Source organism: Somniosus microcephalus, chromosome 7, assembly GCF_052327205.1.
Source record: "Somniosus microcephalus isolate GS21.2 chromosome 7, FLI_Smic_1.0, whole genome shotgun sequence".
NCBI classification, from domain to species: domain Eukaryota; kingdom Metazoa; phylum Chordata; class Chondrichthyes; order Squaliformes; family Somniosidae; genus Somniosus; species Somniosus microcephalus.
In genome coordinates, this window is record NC_140993.1 from 238268222 (window position 1) to 238287508 (window position 19287).

The 19287-nt window shown below is 43.9% G+C and overlaps 1 protein-coding gene across 3 annotated transcripts in view; it reads right to left on the reverse strand.

Annotated features, from left to right (window-relative positions):
• LOC147115167 (neurocalcin-delta) overlaps positions 1-19287 on the reverse strand; it is a 506449-nt gene that overhangs the window by 211112 nt on the left and 276050 nt on the right. For 2 of the 3 annotated variants that reach the window (XM_085993470.1, XM_085993469.1), the window contains exon 2: positions 6257-6332. The gene's annotated coding sequence lies outside the window, so the exon portion shown is untranslated. Of the gene's footprint in view, positions 1-6256; positions 6333-8665; positions 8969-19287 lie in introns of those variants that run through there. The other variant, XM_085993471.1, reaches the window with a different exon arrangement.

A 19287-nucleotide genomic window follows, 5' to 3' on the forward strand; every position in this document is an offset into this window, starting at 1 on the left:
TCAGTACCCTGTCCCTGCCTTCTCCCCATATCCCTTGATCCCTTTAGCCTTAAGAAATATATCCAACTCTTTCTTGAATATATTTAATGAACTGGCCTCCACCGCCCTCTGTGGCAGAGAATTCCACAGGTTCACCACTCTCTGGGTGAAGAAATTCCTCCTCATTTCAGTCCTAAATGGCTTACCCCTTATCCTTAGACTATGACCCCTGGTTCTGGACTCCCCGGCCATCAGAAACATCCTTCCTGCATCTAGTCTGTCCAGGCCTGACAGAATTTTATAGGTTTCGATGAGATCCCCTCTCAATCTTCTAAACTCCAGTGAGTATAAGCCCAAATCGACAGAATCTCTCCTCGTACGTCATTCCTGCCATCCCAGGTATCAGCCTGGTGAATCTTCGCTGCACTCCTTCCATGGCAAGAACGTCCTTCCTCAGGTAAGGCGACCAAAACTGCACACAATACGCAAGGTGCGGTCTCACCAAGGCCCTGTACAACTGTAGCAAGACATCCTTGTTCCTGTACTCGAACTCTCTTGCTACGAAGGCCAACATGCCATTTGCCTTCTTAACTGCCTGCTGCACCTGCATGCTTACCTTCAGCGACTGGTGCACAAGAACACCCAGGTCTCTTTGCACTTCCCCTTCTCCCAATCTATTACCATTCAAATAATAATCTGCCTTCCTGTTTTTGCCACCAAAGTGGATAACCTCACATTTATCCACATTATAGTGCATTTGCCATGTTTCTGCCCAATCACCCAACCTGTCCAAATCGTACTGGAGTTTCACGACATCCTCCTCACAGCTTACCCTCCCACCCGGCTTTTTATCATCTGCAAATTTGGAGATATTACATCCAATTCCCTCGTCCAGATCATTCGTCTGCAAATTTGGAGATATTACATCCAATTCCCTCGTCCAGATCATTAATATATATTGTGAACAGCTGGGGTCCTAGGACTGACCCTTGCGGTACCCCACTAGTCACTGCCTGCCACTTGGAAAACGACCCGTTTATTCCAACTCTTTGCTTTCTGTCCGCCAACCAGTTCTCTATCCAAGTCAATACCTTGCCCCCAATCCCATGTGCCTTAATTTTGCACGCTAATCTCTTATGTGGGACCTTATCGAAAGCCTTCTGAAAGTCCAAATACACCACATCCACTGGTTCTCCCTTATCTATTTTACCAGTTACATCCTCAAAAAATTCCAGTAGATTAGTCAAGCATGATTTACCTTTTGTAAATCCATGTTGACTTTGTCCGATTCTGTCACTGCTTTCCAAGTGCTCTGCTATTACATCTTTTATAATAGACTCTAGCATTTTCCCCACTACCGATGTCAGGCTTACTGGTCTATAATTCCCCGCTTTTTCTCTACCACCTTTTTTGAATAGTGGTGTAACATTAGCTACCCTCCAATCCATGGGTACTGTTCCAGAGTCTATTGAGTTCTGGAAGATGACCAGCAATGCATCTACTATTTCTAGGGCCACTTCCTTAAGTACCCTGGGATGTAGATTATCAGGCCCTGGGGATTTATCGGCCTTCAGTCCCATCAATTTTCCTAACACCATTTCCCTACAAATACTGATTTCTTTCAGTTCCACCCTTTCATCAGACCCTATGTTCCCCGGCATCTCTGGGAGGTTATTTGTGTCCTCCTTTGTGAAGACAGAACCAAAGTATGAATTTAGTTGGTCTGCCATTTCTTTGTTTCCCATTATAAATTCCCCTGATTCTGACTGCAAGGGACCTACGCTTGACTTCACCAATCTTTTTCTCTTCACATCTATAAAAGCTTTTACAGTCAGTTTTTATGTTCCCTGCTAGCTTACACTCATATTCTATTTTCCCTTTCTTAATTAATCCCTTTGTCCTCGTTTGTTGAATCCTAAACTGCTCCCAATCCTCAGGATTATTGCTTTTTCTGGCCAATTTATATGTCCTCTCCTTGGATCTTATGCTATCCCTAATTTCCCTGGTTAGCCACGGTTGAGTCACCTTTTTTGTTTTATTTTTATGTCAAACTGGGATGAACAAATTCTGTGGCTCATCCAGTTGGTCTTTGAATGTTTGCCATTACCTATCCACCGTCAACCCTTTGAGTGCCATTCCCCAATCAATCCTACCCAACTCGCTCCTCAGACCATCGTAGTTTCCTTTATTTAAATTGAGGACCCTAGTCTCTGAGTCAACTACTTCATTCTCCATCTTAATGAAGAATTCGATCATATGATCGCTCCGACCCAAGGGGCCTCGTACAACAAGATTGCTAATTAATCCTTTCTCATTACATAATACCCAGTCTAAGATGGCCTGATCTCTGGTTGGTTCCTCGACATATTGGTCCAGGAAACCATCCCGTATACACTCCAGGAATTCCTCCTCCACAGTATTGTTACTAATTTGATTGGCCCACAAGCAAATTAGCATTGGGTCAATAGGATCAGGGAGATGAATGCGTGGCTCAGAGATTGGTGTGGGAGAAGTGGGTTTTGATTCGTGGGGCACTGGCACCAGTACTGGGGAAAGAGAGAGCTGTTTCGTTGGGACAGACTACACCTGAACCATGCTGGGACCAGAGTTCTAGCGATCTGAATAACTAGGAAAGTAGATAGGGCTTTAAACTAAATAAGGGGGGGGGGGTGGCGGGGTCCTGGTGGAGAGAAATCTAGAATGCTAAAGAGAAAAGACAAGGAAGCAGTGCAAGGAAGTGATTGGGATAAGGATAACCAGATTGTCAGGAAGGGACAGAGCGTAGAAACAAAGGAGTGCACCAACAAATAGGGTCCGGGTAAGTAAAAATGGTAATAAAAAAAATGGGGCCATAGTACAGAAAAATGTTAAGATGTCTAAAAATGTTAAAGACAAATCTAAAGGCACTGTATCTGAATGCACGAAGCATTCATAATAATGTAGACGAATTAACAGCACAAATAGATGTAAATAGATATGATATAATTGTGATTACGGAGACATGGCTGCAGGGTAGCCAAGGCTGGGAGCTGAATATCCAAGGATATTCGATATTTAGGAAGGACAGGCAAAAAGGAAAAAAAAAGAGGTGGGGTGGCCTTGTTAGTAAAGAATGAAATCAGAGCAATAATGAGAAAGGATATTGGCTCAGAAAATCAAGATGTAGAATCAGCCTGGGTTGGAGCTAAGAAGCACCAAAGGGCAGAAAACATTGGTGGGAGTTGTTTATAGGCCTCCAAACAGTAGTGGTAATATAGGGGATGGCATAAAACAGGAAATTAGAGATGCATGTAACAAGGGTACTACAGTAATCATGGGTGACTTTAATCTACATATAGACTGGCCAAACCAAATTAACAATAATACTGTGGAGGATGAATTCCTGGACTGTGTACGAGATGGTTTTTTAGACCAGTACGTTGAGGAGCCAACTAGGGAATAGGCTATCCTAGATTTGGTATTGTGCAATGAGAAGGGGTTAATTAATAATCTTGTTGTGTGGGGTCCTTTAGGGAAGAGTGACCATAACATGATAGAATTCTTCATTTAGAATGGAAAGTGAAGAAGTCCAATCTGAAACTAGGGTCCTAAATCTAAACAAAGGAAACTACGATGGTATGAGGAGTGAGTTGGCTATGATAGATTGGGGAGCTTCATTAAAAGGCATGACGGTAGATAGGCAATGGCTAACATTTAAGCAACGAATGCATGAATTGCAACAGTTATACATTCCTTTCTGGCGCAAAAACACAAGGAAAAGCGGCCCAACCATGGCTAAAAAAAGAAATTAAGGATAGAATTCGAGCCAAAGAGGAGTCATATAAAGTTGCCAGAAAAAGTAGCAAGCCTGAGGATTGGGAGCAGTTTAGAGTTCAGCAAAAAAGGACCAAGAGATTGATTAAGAGGGGAAAAATAGAGTACGAGAGTAAACTTGCAAGGAACATAAAAGCGGATTGTAAAAGCTTCTACAAGTATGTAAAAAGATTAGTGAAGCCAAATGTCAGTCCCTTACAGAAACAGGAGAATTTATAATGGGGAACAAGGAAATGGCAGAGCAATTAAACAAATACTTTGGTTCTGTCTTCACGGAAGAGGACACAAATAACTTCCCAGAAATGCTCGGGAACCAAGGGTCTAGCGAGAAGGAGGAATTAAAGGAAATTAGTATTAGTAAAAAAAGTGTGCTGGAGAAATTAATGGAACTGAAAGCCGATAAATCCCCAGGGCCTGATAATCTGCATCTCAGAGTACTAAAAGAGGTAACCATGGAAATAGTGGATGCATTGGTTGTCATCTTCTAAAATTCTATAGATTATGAAACAGTTCCTGCAGATTGGAGGGCGGCAAATATAACCCCACTATTTTAAAAAAGGGAGAGGGAAAACAGGGAACTACAGACCGGTTAACCTAACAAATGCTAGAGTCTATTATAAAGGGTGTGATAACAGGACACTTAGAAAATATCAACGGGATTAGACAAAGTCAACATGGATTTATGACAAGGAAATCGTGTTTGACAAACCTATTGGAGTTTTGAGGATGTAACTGGTAGAATAGATAAGGGAGAACCAGTGGATGTGATGTATTTGGATTTTCAGAAGGCCTTTGATAAAGTCCTACATAAGAGGTTACTGTGCAAGATTAAACCACATGGGATTAGGGGTAATATACTGACATGGATTGAAAATTGGTTAACAGACAGGAAACAGAGTGTAGGAATAAATGGGTCTTTTTCGGGGTGGTAGGCAGTTACTAGTGGGGTACCGCAGGGATCAGTGCTTGGGCCCCAGCTATTCACAATATATATCAATGATTTGGATGAGGGAACCAAATGTAATATTTCCAAGTTTGCTGACAACACTAAACTGGGTGGGATTGTGGGTTGTGAGGAGAATGCAGAGGCTTCAAGGTGATTTAGACAAGGTGAATGGGCAAATACATGGCCGATGCAGTATGACGTGGATAAATGTGAAGTTATCCACTTTGGTAGGAAAAACAGAAAGGTAGAGTATTATTTAAATGGTGCTAGATTGGGAAATGCTGATGTACAAAGGGACCTGGGTGTCCTTGTACACCAGTCACTGAAAGCAAACATGCAGGTGCAGCAAGCAGTTAGGAAGGCAAATGGTATGTTGGCCTTCACTGCAAGAGGATTTGAGTACAGGAGCAAGGATGTCTTACTACAGTTATACAAGGCCTTGGTGAGACCACACCTGGAGTAGTGTGTGCAGTTTTGGTCTCCTTCTCTAGAACAAGGGGTCACAGTCTCAGGATATGGGGTAGGACATTTAGGACTGAGATGAGGAGAAATTTCTTCACTCAGAGGGTGGTGAACCTGTGGAATTCTCTACCACAGAAGGCTGTGGAGGCCAATTCACTGAATATCTTTACGAAGGAGCTAGATAGATAGATTTCTAGACACAAAAGGCATCAAAGGGTATGGGGAGAGCGGGAATATGGTATTGATAGAGGATCAGCCATAATCATATTGAATGGTGGAGCAGGCTCAAAGGGCTGAATGGCCTACTTCTGCTCTGATTTTTCTATGTTCTATTTTTTTTCTATGTTGCTGCTATCCAGTGATTCCTTCTAAAATGCGTGCATGTCATGAGAAGAGACGATCAGGTTCAGCCATGACATCCTCCTTCCAACACCCCACCACCCCCCCTGGCCACCCAAATAGGCAACTGACACGTGCATTCTGATATCTCAAGTCAAGCATTGGCACTATGGACAAGAACTCTGGACAAGTACATTGGAGGGCAACTGGTGCCCATTGAACAGTACCCCAGCCGTCAGTGCCTGCAGGAGAGATGGGGAGAAAATTGGAGAGGAGGAGAAAATGAGTGTAACATCCCTTTATTTTCTGAAAAATCATTATAGTCCTGTCATATGCAATTAAGAAAAATAACAAGCATTGCATGCTGGCATATCTTAAATGTTGCTAGGTAACGGTGCTCTCAGCTCAATCTTGTCAATGCCAATAAATGTTTTGTTGAAAATAATCTGCCTACAAACCAGGAAATGAGAAATATTTCATAAATATCAGATATGTCCTGTAGAAATTATATCCATCCAAATTTTAAAATTTAAAGAGGGGGGGAAGAAACAAAACAAGAAACAGACCATAAAATAACACTGCTTTTGTTTTTAATTCTTGAAAGTGAGCATGTTTCTTCTGTTGGTGTTTCCATATCAGCATTCAACATATGTGCAAGCCCTCAAAGCAACATTTTGTTCCCTCTACATTTGACAATAAACCAAACATCAAACTCACCAGTTCAACTTGAATTCACGGCACGTCTTCGACAGTCACAGAAAGGCTCAACCTCAAGCTGCAAAGCACCAATAACCTGTACAAAAAAACCATCCTAAATTAGCAGATGATTAACTGGCATCAAATACATCGATAATTACAGAAATTGCATTGTATGACACTGTACACAAACCTGTGCACACCTTAAGTACTGCACAAAAGATTAAATATTATTGCCTTTAGAATTTCACAGGACTATAAAGACTGTTTTTTTCATAAAGTGGAATATTTTGTGTGAGGTACAGGGCTCAAACAATAATGGGCCAGATTTTGCTGTTGCAGGGCATCTAACGGCATCTGCCGTTACTTAAACTTGCCCCTGCACCCTTCAGCTCAAAACATATTTGCCCACTAAATTGCTGAAAGTGCGAGCTGATAATGGCGCAGCGAGGTGAAGCAGGGCATCTGGGACCCGAGTGAGGGCAATTTCCTTAACGAATGAGGTTTAAGGATTGGGAAATAATCAGAGGAAGGACTGAGAATTAAAGGAGGTGAATTCAACGTCAAATCAGGTACAGAAAGATAAAGAGGGAAAGATTGGATTGAGAGAGAGAAAAAAAGACGGAAAGGAATAGCAAGACTTCACTACCTCTTCTCTCGACCCCTTCACGGTGTCTAAATTGTCAGACTGCTTGTCCGACACACAGTTCTGGAGAGCAAAATTTTCTCCAATTAAATATTGGGAAGACCGAAGCCATTATTTTCGGTCCCCGCCACAAACTCCGTTCCCTAGCCACTGACTCCATCCCTCTCCCTAACACCCGTCTGAGGCTAACCACACTGTTCGCAACCTTGGTGTCATATTTGACCCTGAAATGAGCTTCTGACCATATATACGCAGCATAACAAAGACCGCCTACTTCCACCTCCATAACATCACCTGTCTCCGCCCTTGCTTCAGCTCATCTGCTGCTGAAACCCTCACCCATGCCTTTGTTACCTCTAGACTTGACTATTCCAATGCACTCCTGGCTGGCCTCCCACATTCCATCCTACGTAAACTTGGTCATCCAAAACGCGGCTGCCCGTGTCCTAACCCACACCAAGTCCCATTCGCCCATCACCCCTGTGCTCGCTGACCTACATTGGCTCCCGGTTAAGCAGCGCCTCGATTTCAAAATTCTCATCATTGTTTTCAAATCCCTCCATGGCCTCGCCCCTTCCTATCTCTAATCTCATTCAGCCCCACAACCACCCCCCCCCTCGCCCACCGCCCGTGATATCTGTGCTCCTCTAATTCTGCCCTCGAGCATCCGATTATACTCGCTCAACTTTTGGTGGTCGTGCCTTCTGTTGCCTAGGCCCTAAGCTCTGGAATTCCCTCCTTAAACCTCTCCGCCTCTCTACCTCTCTTTCCTTCTTTAAGACACTCCTTAAAACCTACCTCTTTGACCAAGCTTTTGGTCACCTGCCCTAATTTATCCTTCTGTGGCTCGGTGTCATATTTGTTGTCTTAAAATACTCCTGTGCAGCGCCTTGGAACGTTTTACTACATTAAAGGCGCTATATAAATACAAATTGTTGTTGTTGAAAAAAAATGTAAAGTGTAAAATGTGACTTTTTAAAAATCTCCTGAAACAATTCACAACCTGAAGGCATGAGACTCCATACATATAATTAATTTTCAGTGCCAGAGAGGTCGTTAAACTTAACTTTCTGTGGCTTGTTTAATGGGAAATTAATGGGCAAATACAGCAAGTTCCTAAAAAAAAAAATGGGAGACTAAAGACAAGACACAGTCTTCGCAAAGCTAACGGCAGAATGTCGCAACTCGGACAGAAACTCTTGCATAGTCACATTTAACCGCGCATCTCCTCCTCATCTGAAGCTGCTGTGGCATTTACCCATAAATAAGTGTGCCATTAGCCTTGCCATTACTTGAACAGCAAATTCTGGCCCATTACCTTATAATTGTCTTGATCTGTGAGGACCATTTAAAACATATAACTTGTTATCATGACATTTTTCGTGCTTCTAGGAATCTTAAATAGTACTTCTCTGAAGAAGCAGGATAACGGTGGCCATGGAATCACTATCACAGCAACATTGCATTATCTCTACACATCTTATTGACAACATTTCACTTTGGGAGCATACATGGTTTCAGGTTGCATACAGATAAAAGAGCAGAAAACATCTCTATCTTTTATCTTTCTCATTGAGTGTCTAACTTGGAACCACTTAATCGACCATTTGTGGGCAGCACATTGCTGTAGCTCTCCACTTTCAATTTCATTCTGTATACTTAGAAGTCATAATGAGAAGAATGAAGGTGAGGTATCGCCCACTGAACATTTTTTTCCAAAGTGCAGAAGAAAAATACTGAATATTGCCTGTTCAATTCAAGAGCTCTCTGACACAACTTCTTACAAGTAAAAGAGCATTCTTCTTGTTGTCAAGTTCTGATATAAATGCTCCCTGATGTCTAGTCACCATCCAATGTAGTACTGAACCATACAAGACCAGAAAGTCCCAAGGGCCAATTTTAACTCCCTATGGGGACCGAGAGTCAGATGTTTTACTCCCGGGCCTTGTCTGCATCCCACCTAAACCCGGCGAGAAGCATTAGCTGGCTAACAGGCAGGAGCAGGATTTCAGGCAGTGGGAGGCCGCTGAACAGAACCCAAAGAAACAGCCCCGGCACTTGGGTAAGTGGTTGGGGGAAAGGGGGAAGCAGCGACAGGAGGAGCGGACAACGTTTCCTCTAAGCTACACGGCCACGCATCTCTCTGCGCGGGACCGGCTTTTTCAACGTTAAATTTCGCGCACGCGCAAAACTGTGAATGGGCCGTGCAACCGGACCTAAAAAAATTAGGGGCAACATTGGGGGTGGGGGCGGGAGGTAACGGAAGCCTGGGGCAGGAGAGGCTCAAGGTATCTTTGTGGGGCCTAAAGGAGCACTAATGTTCCTCCTGGCTCATGAGGGGAACAGAAAATAATAATTTTACTTGTTTCCTGGCCCTCTCTGACCCCGGCTCCTCTTGTCACCAGGTTGGCCTGGCAGGGAAGCCGATTCTCAGTACAGGCCTCTGGTTAAAATTTCAGTCAGGGCCTGATGATGTACTTGGAGCCCAAACTGTAATTTCAATGAAGGGCCCCACTGTCTTCTGACGGGTGTTCCTCTCGCCTGAGCTGACTTTCCTGATCTCTGTGGAGGCAGCAGTTGCAGTATGACAACAGGCTTCATCACCCCTTAGCTAGAAAGCAAATATCTACCAGAGTTTTCACAGGTACCCTGCTGGGCTGAGCATACAAACATATGCTTAACCATAAAGTTATTCAATATTTCATTTTATGCTGCAATTATATTACTTCCGTGGTAGAATCTGTTATGGGAATGAGGCCGAACAGTGCCAATTCAATCGTGTGTTTTTCCCAGCTCCATCACTTGGCAAATGCTGGCAGATTTAAATGGCTTCCTCCTAGGTCTAGGCCTCTGGTTTTTTTTCTATCTCCCCTCAACCACCTGAAAGGCTTCAAAAGCATCCAGAGGACAAAATATCATATTTTGCTCAAATATTCCACTGACTAAATGTGAACCAATCAAAAACCAATTCTGTTCACTAGACAGGTGGGAAAAGCGACATGCCAACAACGAGCAGCCACTGCAAAATGAACCTATCAATCCAAACTTTAGCAGCCATGTTATTTCCTCAGTTTATAATGTGTCTTCTCAAAGCTCTCTTCCATGCGCTAGAACTGTCAACTGTTTGCGCAGTATAGCGTCAGAGCACGCCATGGGACTACACGCTCAAAGTAAAGGTAAATGCATGCTATTAAGATCACAAACTTTTTGCAAATTAGTGTAACCATTTTATAAGTTGTAATAAGTACTTTGTTTTGAAAGTTTCTGATGCTGCTTGCTCTTGCAAAGTCCCTCAACCCCTTGTTGGTGGATTATTCGATCTAATTAGTGCCTTGAAAGTAGAATGAGTGGTGCAGTGTTTATGACAGTAGCCTGCTGATAGTTATGCGTTACAGTATGTAGTGATGTTGGGCTAGAATTTGCTGGAAACTTGCTTCAGCATACAACATTGCTATGTCGCAGATTTTCCAGAAAAATGCAGCGTAGGTTACTCAAGTCATTACTTAAGTCACACCAACATTTCCTGTGCTGCTCCGCCATGACCCTCGCTGAAACAGTGAGAATCCTATTATCATAGCTTCACACTCCTATAAAATCTATGGCAATGCACTGCCTACCATTTTTGTGGAGATACTAGTGTTACAAACACTGTGAACAGTGTTATAAATGACAAAATTTGCAGACTGGGCAGTTAAGTGGCAAATGAACTTTAACATAATGTGAGGTGATGCACTTTGGTAGGGAAAACAGAAACATCACCTACACCTTAGAAAATAAGAAACTGAATGGGATAGAAGAGCAAAGGGATCTGGGGATACAAGTGAACAAATTATTAAAAGCAGCATCACAGGTCAGCAAAGCAATTAAAAATGCTAACCAAACTCTGGGATTTATTTCCAGGGGTACAGAATTAAAAAGTAGTGAAGTTATGTTAAACTTGTACAGGAAACTTTGGTTTATCCGGAGGTTAAAAGTCCGGAAAGCTCTAGCTACCAGCAAAATTCAGGAGCCGTTTCCTATAAGTATTTTTACTTCTCGTTGCTTTTTTTTCCCCAGTCAGGCTCTGCAAGGTCTGTAGCTAAGCAACAGCTTCAGCTAGAGACGCTTTTAAGCTGCAGCCGACTGTTTTGAAGCTGTTGCTAAGCAACGGTTTGTTGATTCACACGGAGCTGAAAATCTCCGTATGTTTCAACATGTCCGGCAGTTTTGATCTAACGGCAACAGCTCGGTCCCGTCGGTGCCGGATATCACAAAGTTTCCTGTATAAGACCCTGGTCAGGCCCCATTTAAAGTACTGTGCACAGTTCTGGTCTCCTTACTATAAAAATGACATAGAAGCACTGGAGAAAGCGCAAAAAAGATTTACAAGGCTGGTAACAGAACTGAGAGATTACAGCTATCAGGAAAGATTGAAGAGGTTCTTTTTTCTTTAGAAACGATGAGACTGAGAGGAGACCTGATAGAGGTCTTTAAAATTATGAATGGGTTGGACAGGGTAGATGTGGAGAGAATGTTTCCACTTGTAGGCGAATCCAAAACTAGGGACCATAAATACAAGATAATTACCAATAAATCTAATAGGGTAATAAGGAGAAATTTCTTTACTCAGTGGTTAGAATGTGGAACTCGCTACCACAGGAAATGGTTGAGGCAAATAGCTTAGATGCTTACAAAAGGAAACTAGACGAGTACATGAAAGAAAAGGGAATAGAAAGATGTGCTGAAAGGCTGAGATGAGATAGATTAAATGGAGGAGACTCGTGTGGAGTATAAACACCAGCACAGGCTAGTTTGGCCAAATGGCCAGTTCCTGTGCTGTATTACCCATATGCACAAAAATTAGTTAAACTTGCTCATAAAATTGCCCCGCCCCGTTGAAAATCTATCCAGTAAGTTTTGTCCCCAGAAGCCTACCTTTTCTCAGAATGCCACAGCAGGACCAAGGGGCTGAATGGCCTACTCCTGATCCGAATGCTCCTAGATGTCAGGAGCCTTGAGTTTTGCTCCTTTGCTGGCGTTTGCTTTCTACTGCTGGGGATTTCAGCCTGATAATGTTCAAGCCTCCACAGTTGTACAACCTCACGGTTGGCCACCCCCTGCAGAAAGTTCTTTGCGGGCTCCGATGTTACCAGTTATTTATTTAACCTCTTTCTAACACATGCTGCTAATGTTTATTCTTTCACATGCAGGGCACTTCTGTTTACTTATTTAATTTGTTCCAACCACTATCCTGATTTAAACTGGAAACGGGGATCAACGTCCCACAACTGTAACTCACTATATAAGTTTGAGTGAAGCAACAAACACTTTTCTTGCTTATTTTTCAACCCCAACTTCATTAAGAATTATTTTTCGCCTTTCCACAGAGCATCTAATACCGAAATCTACATAAATGAATCATGTAAACAATCACAAAAGATTTCCAAGGATGCAAAAGACAAGAGGTTAGGCATTTTAATTTTTTTTAATGTTATGCTCGTTCTATTATGTTGAAGGCTCACTGATATACATCTCTGAATTCCTACTCATCTATTGAAAAAAACCTACAGCATTCTTATCAAAAAAGGTTGCGACTATTTTGCAGATTAGACTTGCATTCTGAGATACTTATGGGAACAAGGTTCCAGAGCAGCCAAAGTACTCCAGCACAATGTGCCCTGAGAAAACTTTGAATTCATGCACTAAAATGGCATAAACACATTGGGCTGGAAAGACTGCTGGTGATAAGAGCAACTTAATACTGTATGTTCATATGACATTCCTCTGTCTCTATTTTAACGCCTGTGTTAAAACAGCAGACAGAGGAATGTCAGACAAATGCATGCACTATCAACAGTAATTTCCAGGCTATTATGTTGTAAACTACCACATGCATGGTTTATTTAGCTCGCAAAACCAAAGTACTGTAGCACAATATGCCCTCAGATAGCCAAATTAGCCCAACATGGTTTGAACACAAGAACATTAGAAATAGGCGCAAGAGTAGGCCATTTGGCCCTTCGAGCCTGCTCCACCATTCAATAAGATCATGGCTGATCTTCTACCTCAACCCCACTTTCCTGAACTATCGCCATATCCCTTGATTCCCTTAATATCCAAAAATCTATCGATCTCTGCCTTAAATATACTCAACGACTGAGCCTCCACAGCCCTCTGGGGTAGAGAATTCCAAAGATTCACCACCCTCTGAGTTTCCTTCCAGGCAAATCACACAAATGTGAACTGCGATATTTATTTTGAAGTCAATTTAATGAAATGCTCGACCTCAAGAATCTTTTCAAACCAGATTTTAATCCAGTTTGCTTCCTACAGGTTTCCATTTATTTTCTGCTGAGACGATGTGGCCATGGTGACTAAATTGTAAAATCAGCAGACAGAACTCTTATGGAGCAAAAGGATTTCATCCAAACAACACAAACTGCCAAAATATCACTTACTATTCATCTCCTCTCCAGAACTACAAGCTGCTACTGAAATAGTACCAACTGGGGCTGATTTTCCTGGAATCCACCCCCCACCCCACCTCCCAGATTGATGCTGGACAAGTGCAATGTTCCCAAATTTGGTGAGCCAACTATTAACGTGTCTACTCCCTGACAGAGCCTTGTGCCTGGAAGCAGAGAAGGAAACCGGAGCGCAATGGCAGGCCGACAAGACCTGCAGCTACAGGCCTGGCCACCAGCCAAGGGCCTTCTTGCTGCTGTTGAACAGGGAAGAATGACAGAAAGAAGACGACAGAAACAATTAGAGTGAGAAAGAACTAGTTATATCTTCCCGAAAGACAAAAAGTGCTTTTGGTTCAACATCTCATCCAAAAGGCAATGCAGAACCGCCTCCATATCGCACTGAGGTGTCAGCCTAGATAAGTGGCGAGCAAAATACGCCCTCCGGCCCACCAATGGATTCAATCCAGCCCACCGAGGCCTGGCTTCGAGGCCAAACTTCCGCTGCACCTGACCCCTAGCCTGACCCCGCCCCACGCAATGTCAGGAGGGTGGTCATTGTCTCCGAGCCAGCAGGGGAATCATAACCAAAAACAGAGGCGGGCAAATCAGATCTGCCGTTTGCTGCATCAATGTGTCATTATCACAACAAAACCTCAGTTTCTGTTCCATCACTGCAACGTGAAAGGTCAGTTACACAGTTTGTGGGTTCAGTTTCCATAAATCTGTGCAAACTTTCCAGATAAGTGCACGATAACATAAATACTTTAAATATATAAAATAACGCCATTGGCAGCATGACTTGGAATTGACACAATCCAATCGATTGGAAGATTGATTACTTAGAACTTTTTTATAAACGCAGCGAGTTTTTAGCCTCCGCTCGTCTCTGAAGGAATTTTAGCGACTAATTTAAAGTTAGTCCTGGGCTTGATTTCATTCCAGTGAGTTTTAAAATGCTATTTATGTTTATGCAATTGGGCGAAAGGTGTTGTCTGAATTCCGCGAGGGTGCTGCCAGTCTCCTGGCGTAACTCTGGCGCAGACCCAGTCACGTCGGGTCCCTGCCGTTTCTGGGAGTTTCCTCAAGAAAGAGCGGGGGAGCTTCTAGCCCAGTGGTGGGCAAAGTACGGCCCACGGGCTGTATCCGACCCACCAGTTCCTTCTATCCGGCTTGCTGGACGGGGCAGAAATAGAAGGCGAGCCAGAGCTCGAGCTGCACATTAGTCTGAGTCGAGTCATGGCTGCTCATCTCGATGACTCTTTTACCGAAGAAAGAGACCAGCGTTGAGTCTTTCCTCTCCCAGCAGCTAGAGTATGATGGCAGGGGGGTTCTCATCGCCGTCTTTGACACGGGAATGGATCCCGGAGCACAAGGACTCCAGGCACATGATTGTAGTTCAGGCCTTGTGAAGCCTCGGGCTCCCGTACTCAGCACACCTCTCGTGTCAGATGCCACAGACTCGAGCCGCTCTGCCAAACAGCCACGTAGACTTTCAGTACAACATACAATCGATCGATCGATCAATCATTTCATTCATTTAGTAATGGAAGATTTTACTCTTTTACACTACGTAGTGTATATTTAAGATAGTATCTGACTACTATTTGAATTTATGTTTACAAATTATTGGGAGGGTAGAAGTGGGAGTGATGATCAACACTATGAGTTGGCCTGTTTCAAATTTACCAATTTAACACTTTGCTCTCACCAACGTGCGTAATCCTTTTAACTTTGCTGCGCGGTATCTCTTCTAGCGGCAGGAGCTAGTGAGCAGCCTGTGCGGGACCTCGCCATTGGTGCGGGACCGTGCGGCCGCGCACCTTAGAGGGAACATTGGTGCGCAGCCTTCAACAGCTCACCAAAACTTGTTAAGTGGCCCTCCAGCCCAAATAATTGCCCACCCTTGGCCGAGATTGTGCGCTCAAATCCTAGAGTGGGACTTGAAACCATGACCGTCTAACTCAGGCAAAAGTGCTACAACTGAATCAGATGGACTCTAGATAATGATTTAGAGCAAGAGCCCAGGCTGATTTTCAATCCTCTTAAATCCAGAGAAGATCAGGCCAATTACACTAATCCAACTGTTACCCCAGCTGAGATTAGCAAATCCACCACAGATTAGGAATCAAACCTCTTAGCTTCTGGTCTGTACAGCCTAGTGCTGCACCAACCAATGCCTTTATCGACTGGGCCTTCACCGCTTATATTAAAATCTCTCTCAAATCTCCATGAAGTATCCTCTTTATAAATAGGAACCCCCTCAAATTTAACACATGCAGTTAAAGCAGAAACTGCGTCTGAACAAATTTCTAGCTTGTAAACTAAAAATGAAAAATAAAAGCAAGTCTATTATATCTTGATAGCAGCAAAGGACGGCACAGTTTTAACAAAGAAACTTTCCAATGGATTCCTGCATACAGAAGGTTTTCCATAAAGATACATCTATGACAGTAGGGAAAGCTGAAATTCCGGACGACAGCATCCCTCGAACAGCTGCTCCGATAATAATTGAAGCAAATCCTAACAATCTCTCCAAAGGTAAGCCAATTAACTCTGCAGCATACAAGATCTACATATATTAGCAGACAAAGCCTTTCTATAGAATTAATTCCGAAATCTGATTGAACAAAATGCTTTTTTCCCCTCTGATGGCCTGCAGTGATGTCTTGCTTCTTCACATACACTGCCTCCAAACAAAGCTCTCAACGTTTCTGGAACCAGGTAAAACTGGTTTCAGTAGGGATGACAGGTGTAAAGGCTGCCTTAATTTGGAAAAGAGGAACCCTATGAGAGCATTAACCATTCTGTCACGTTCCTCACTGTTATTTTGGCAGCAGGTTCAATTCAGTGCCTCTGTGACCTTAAAGCATCACCACTGACATTCTTACTGTATGGATTTCCCTGAAAGAGAAAACCTGTCCCTTGCCTATTTTTCTTGCTTTCTCTGCCATGATAAATTGAGCCAATTAACCCAAGCAATCACAGTTGGCATAAAGCATTATACTATCAGCAATTCAACTTTGCTGACCAGTAACGTCAGGAGCCCATCATTTTGCTCCATTACCTCCCACTGTACACGTGATATCAAGAAACGGCTGCGCGCACTGGATACAGCAAAGGCTGTGGGCCCCAACAACATCCCAGCTGTCGTGCTGAAGATTTGTGCTCCAGAGCTAGCCGCGCCTCTAGCCAAGGTGTTCCAGTATAATTGTACCACTGGCATCCAACAATGTGGAAAACTGCCCAGGTATGTCCTGTCCACAAAAAGCAGGACAAATCCAACCCGGCCAATTACCGCCCCATCAGGCTACTCTCAATCATCAGCAAAGTGATGGAAGGTGTCGTCGACAGTGCTATCAAGCAGCACTTACTCACCAATAACCTGCGTACCGATGCTCAGTTTGGGTTCCGCCAGGACCACCTGGCTCCAGACCTCATTACAGCCTTGAATCAAACATGGACAAAAGAGCTGAATTCCAGAGGTGAGCTGAGAGTGACTGCCCTTGACATCAAGGCAGCATTTGACCGAGTGAGGCATCAAGGAGCCCCAGTAAAACTGAAGTCAATGGGAATTGGGGGGAAAAACTCTCCTCTGGCTGGAGTCATACCTAGCACAAAGGAAGATGGTTGTGGTGGTTGAAGGTCAATCATCACAGCCCCAGGACATCACTGCAGGAGTTCCTCAGGGCAGTGTCCTAGGCCCAAACATCATCAGCTGCTTCATCAATGACCTTCCCTCCATCATAAGGTCAGAATTAGGGATGTTCGCTGATGATTGCATAGTGTTCAATTCCATTCGCAACTCCTCAGATAATGAAGCAGTCCATGTCCACATGCAGCAAGACCTGGCCAACACTCAGGCTTGGCTGATGTGTGGTGTGAATGTTACTTACCACCTAAGTGCCAGGCAATGATCTCCAACAAGAGAAATTTTAAACACCTCCCCCTGACATTCAATGGCATTACCATCGCCGAATCCCCCACCAACAACATCCTGGGGGGTCACCATTGGCCAGCCACATAAATACTGTGGCTACAAGAGCAGGTCAGAGGCTGGGTATTCTGTGGCAAGTGACTCACCTCCTGACTCCCCAATGCCTTTCCACCATCTACAAGGCACAGGAGTGTGATGGAATATTCCCCACTTGCCTGGATGAGTGCAGCTCCAACAACACAAGAAATTTGACACCATTCTGGACAAAGCAGCCCGTTTAATTGGTTCCTCATTCACCACCTTAAACATTCACTCCCTCCACCACCGGCGCACCGTGGCTGCAGTGTGTACCATCTACAAGATGCACTGCAGCAACTCGCCAAGGCTTCTTCGACAGCACCTCCCAAACCCACGACCTTTACCACCTAGAAGGACAAATGCAGCAGGCGCACGGGAACACCACCACCTCCAAGTTCCCCTCCAAGTTACACACCATCCTGACTTGGGTCGTTCCTTCATCATCGCTGGGTCAAAATCCTGGAACTCCCTCCCGAAAAGCACCGTGGGAGTACCTTCACTACACGGACTGCAGCGGTTCAAGAAGGCTGCTCACCACCACCTTCGAGGGCAATTAGGGATGGACAGTAAATGCTGGCTTAGCCAGCGACACCCACATCCCAGGAACGAATTAAAAAAAAGCCGTAGCACTTTTGAGCTGGCACACTGTAGTGCCTAGATTGTTTTGCAGCCAGATTATTGATTGTCAATGACAGAACCGACAAAATTCCAATCTGAACACATTGCACATTTGATATGCTAAAATCCACCCATATGAAACGGACATTATAGCGGAGGTAGGCTCTTGCATGTTAGGAATGGGAAATGACCTTCTGCAGTTTCATAGTTTATGCAGACAGGAAACCATTACAGTTGAGGCAGCTTTCAGTGCTTTCCATCCCTTGATTTATTGGAGGAACACGAACATAAGCAGAGAACTGCTGCAGATGTCAAATGACACCAAAGGCACACTGTCCAGACCTTCTGCTATGCTAATCATCTACATACCCTGGCACAGCTATCTGGCAATGACTGAAGAATGGTGCTGCAAGTGGTTTAATAGGGAGACAGTCGCAGAGCTGCATGAGGAAGACCAGCAGGCAACCTTGGACATAGGGACAGAACGGTCAGTGGCTGTAAAGTTGACTTGACCATGACCCCAAATTTTCATGCCTCCATCTCTCTCCATGCAAGCAGAGGGGACATTACCAGAACATTTGCCAATTTCTTGCCCATAGGTGTGACAGAGAGCTGATTGGTGCTTTACCCAGGAGGGGCAACACCTCCATCTCCTTACCCAATAACCAGCTAGAGCAGCAATGATGGGGGCTGCCCAATTCCACCAGACTACTGGCTTTCCAAAAGTACAGGAGGTGATTGATGGTGCCCATGCAAGTGCCTGGGCACCTAGCCAAAATGCAATGGCTTGCAGGAATAGAAAGGGGTTCTACCTCATCATTGTGTAGCTGGTCAGTGACCACTAGCACTATACCATGCAGGTTAATGCCCGATTCCCAAGCAACAACCATGATGCTTTCATTTTGTGCCAATTATCTCAGCCAGCTATCTGAAGATAAACAGACGATGAAGAGAGGTGACTAAGGCTACCCTCTTCAACTTATGGCTAATAACACCCTCATGGCAATCACAGACAATGCTGAGCACAGATACAACAGTCCACATGCAACCAGCAGGATGATTATTGAGCACACCACTGACATATTAACACACTGCCTCAGATATGTTAACACATAAGGATGATTTATTGTACAGCCCCTCCTTGCACCCCCACCTTCTAGGGTCTCCAAAATGATGATGATGATCATCCACTGCATGATCTAGAACTTTGCTATTCAAAATCAGTTGCACATATTTGTGAGCCTTGGCCAAGGCCAGAAGGGGAGGGGTGGAAAGTAAATTTAGACATGAATAAAGTGAAATAAAACCCAATGTGTAAGTACAACACTGT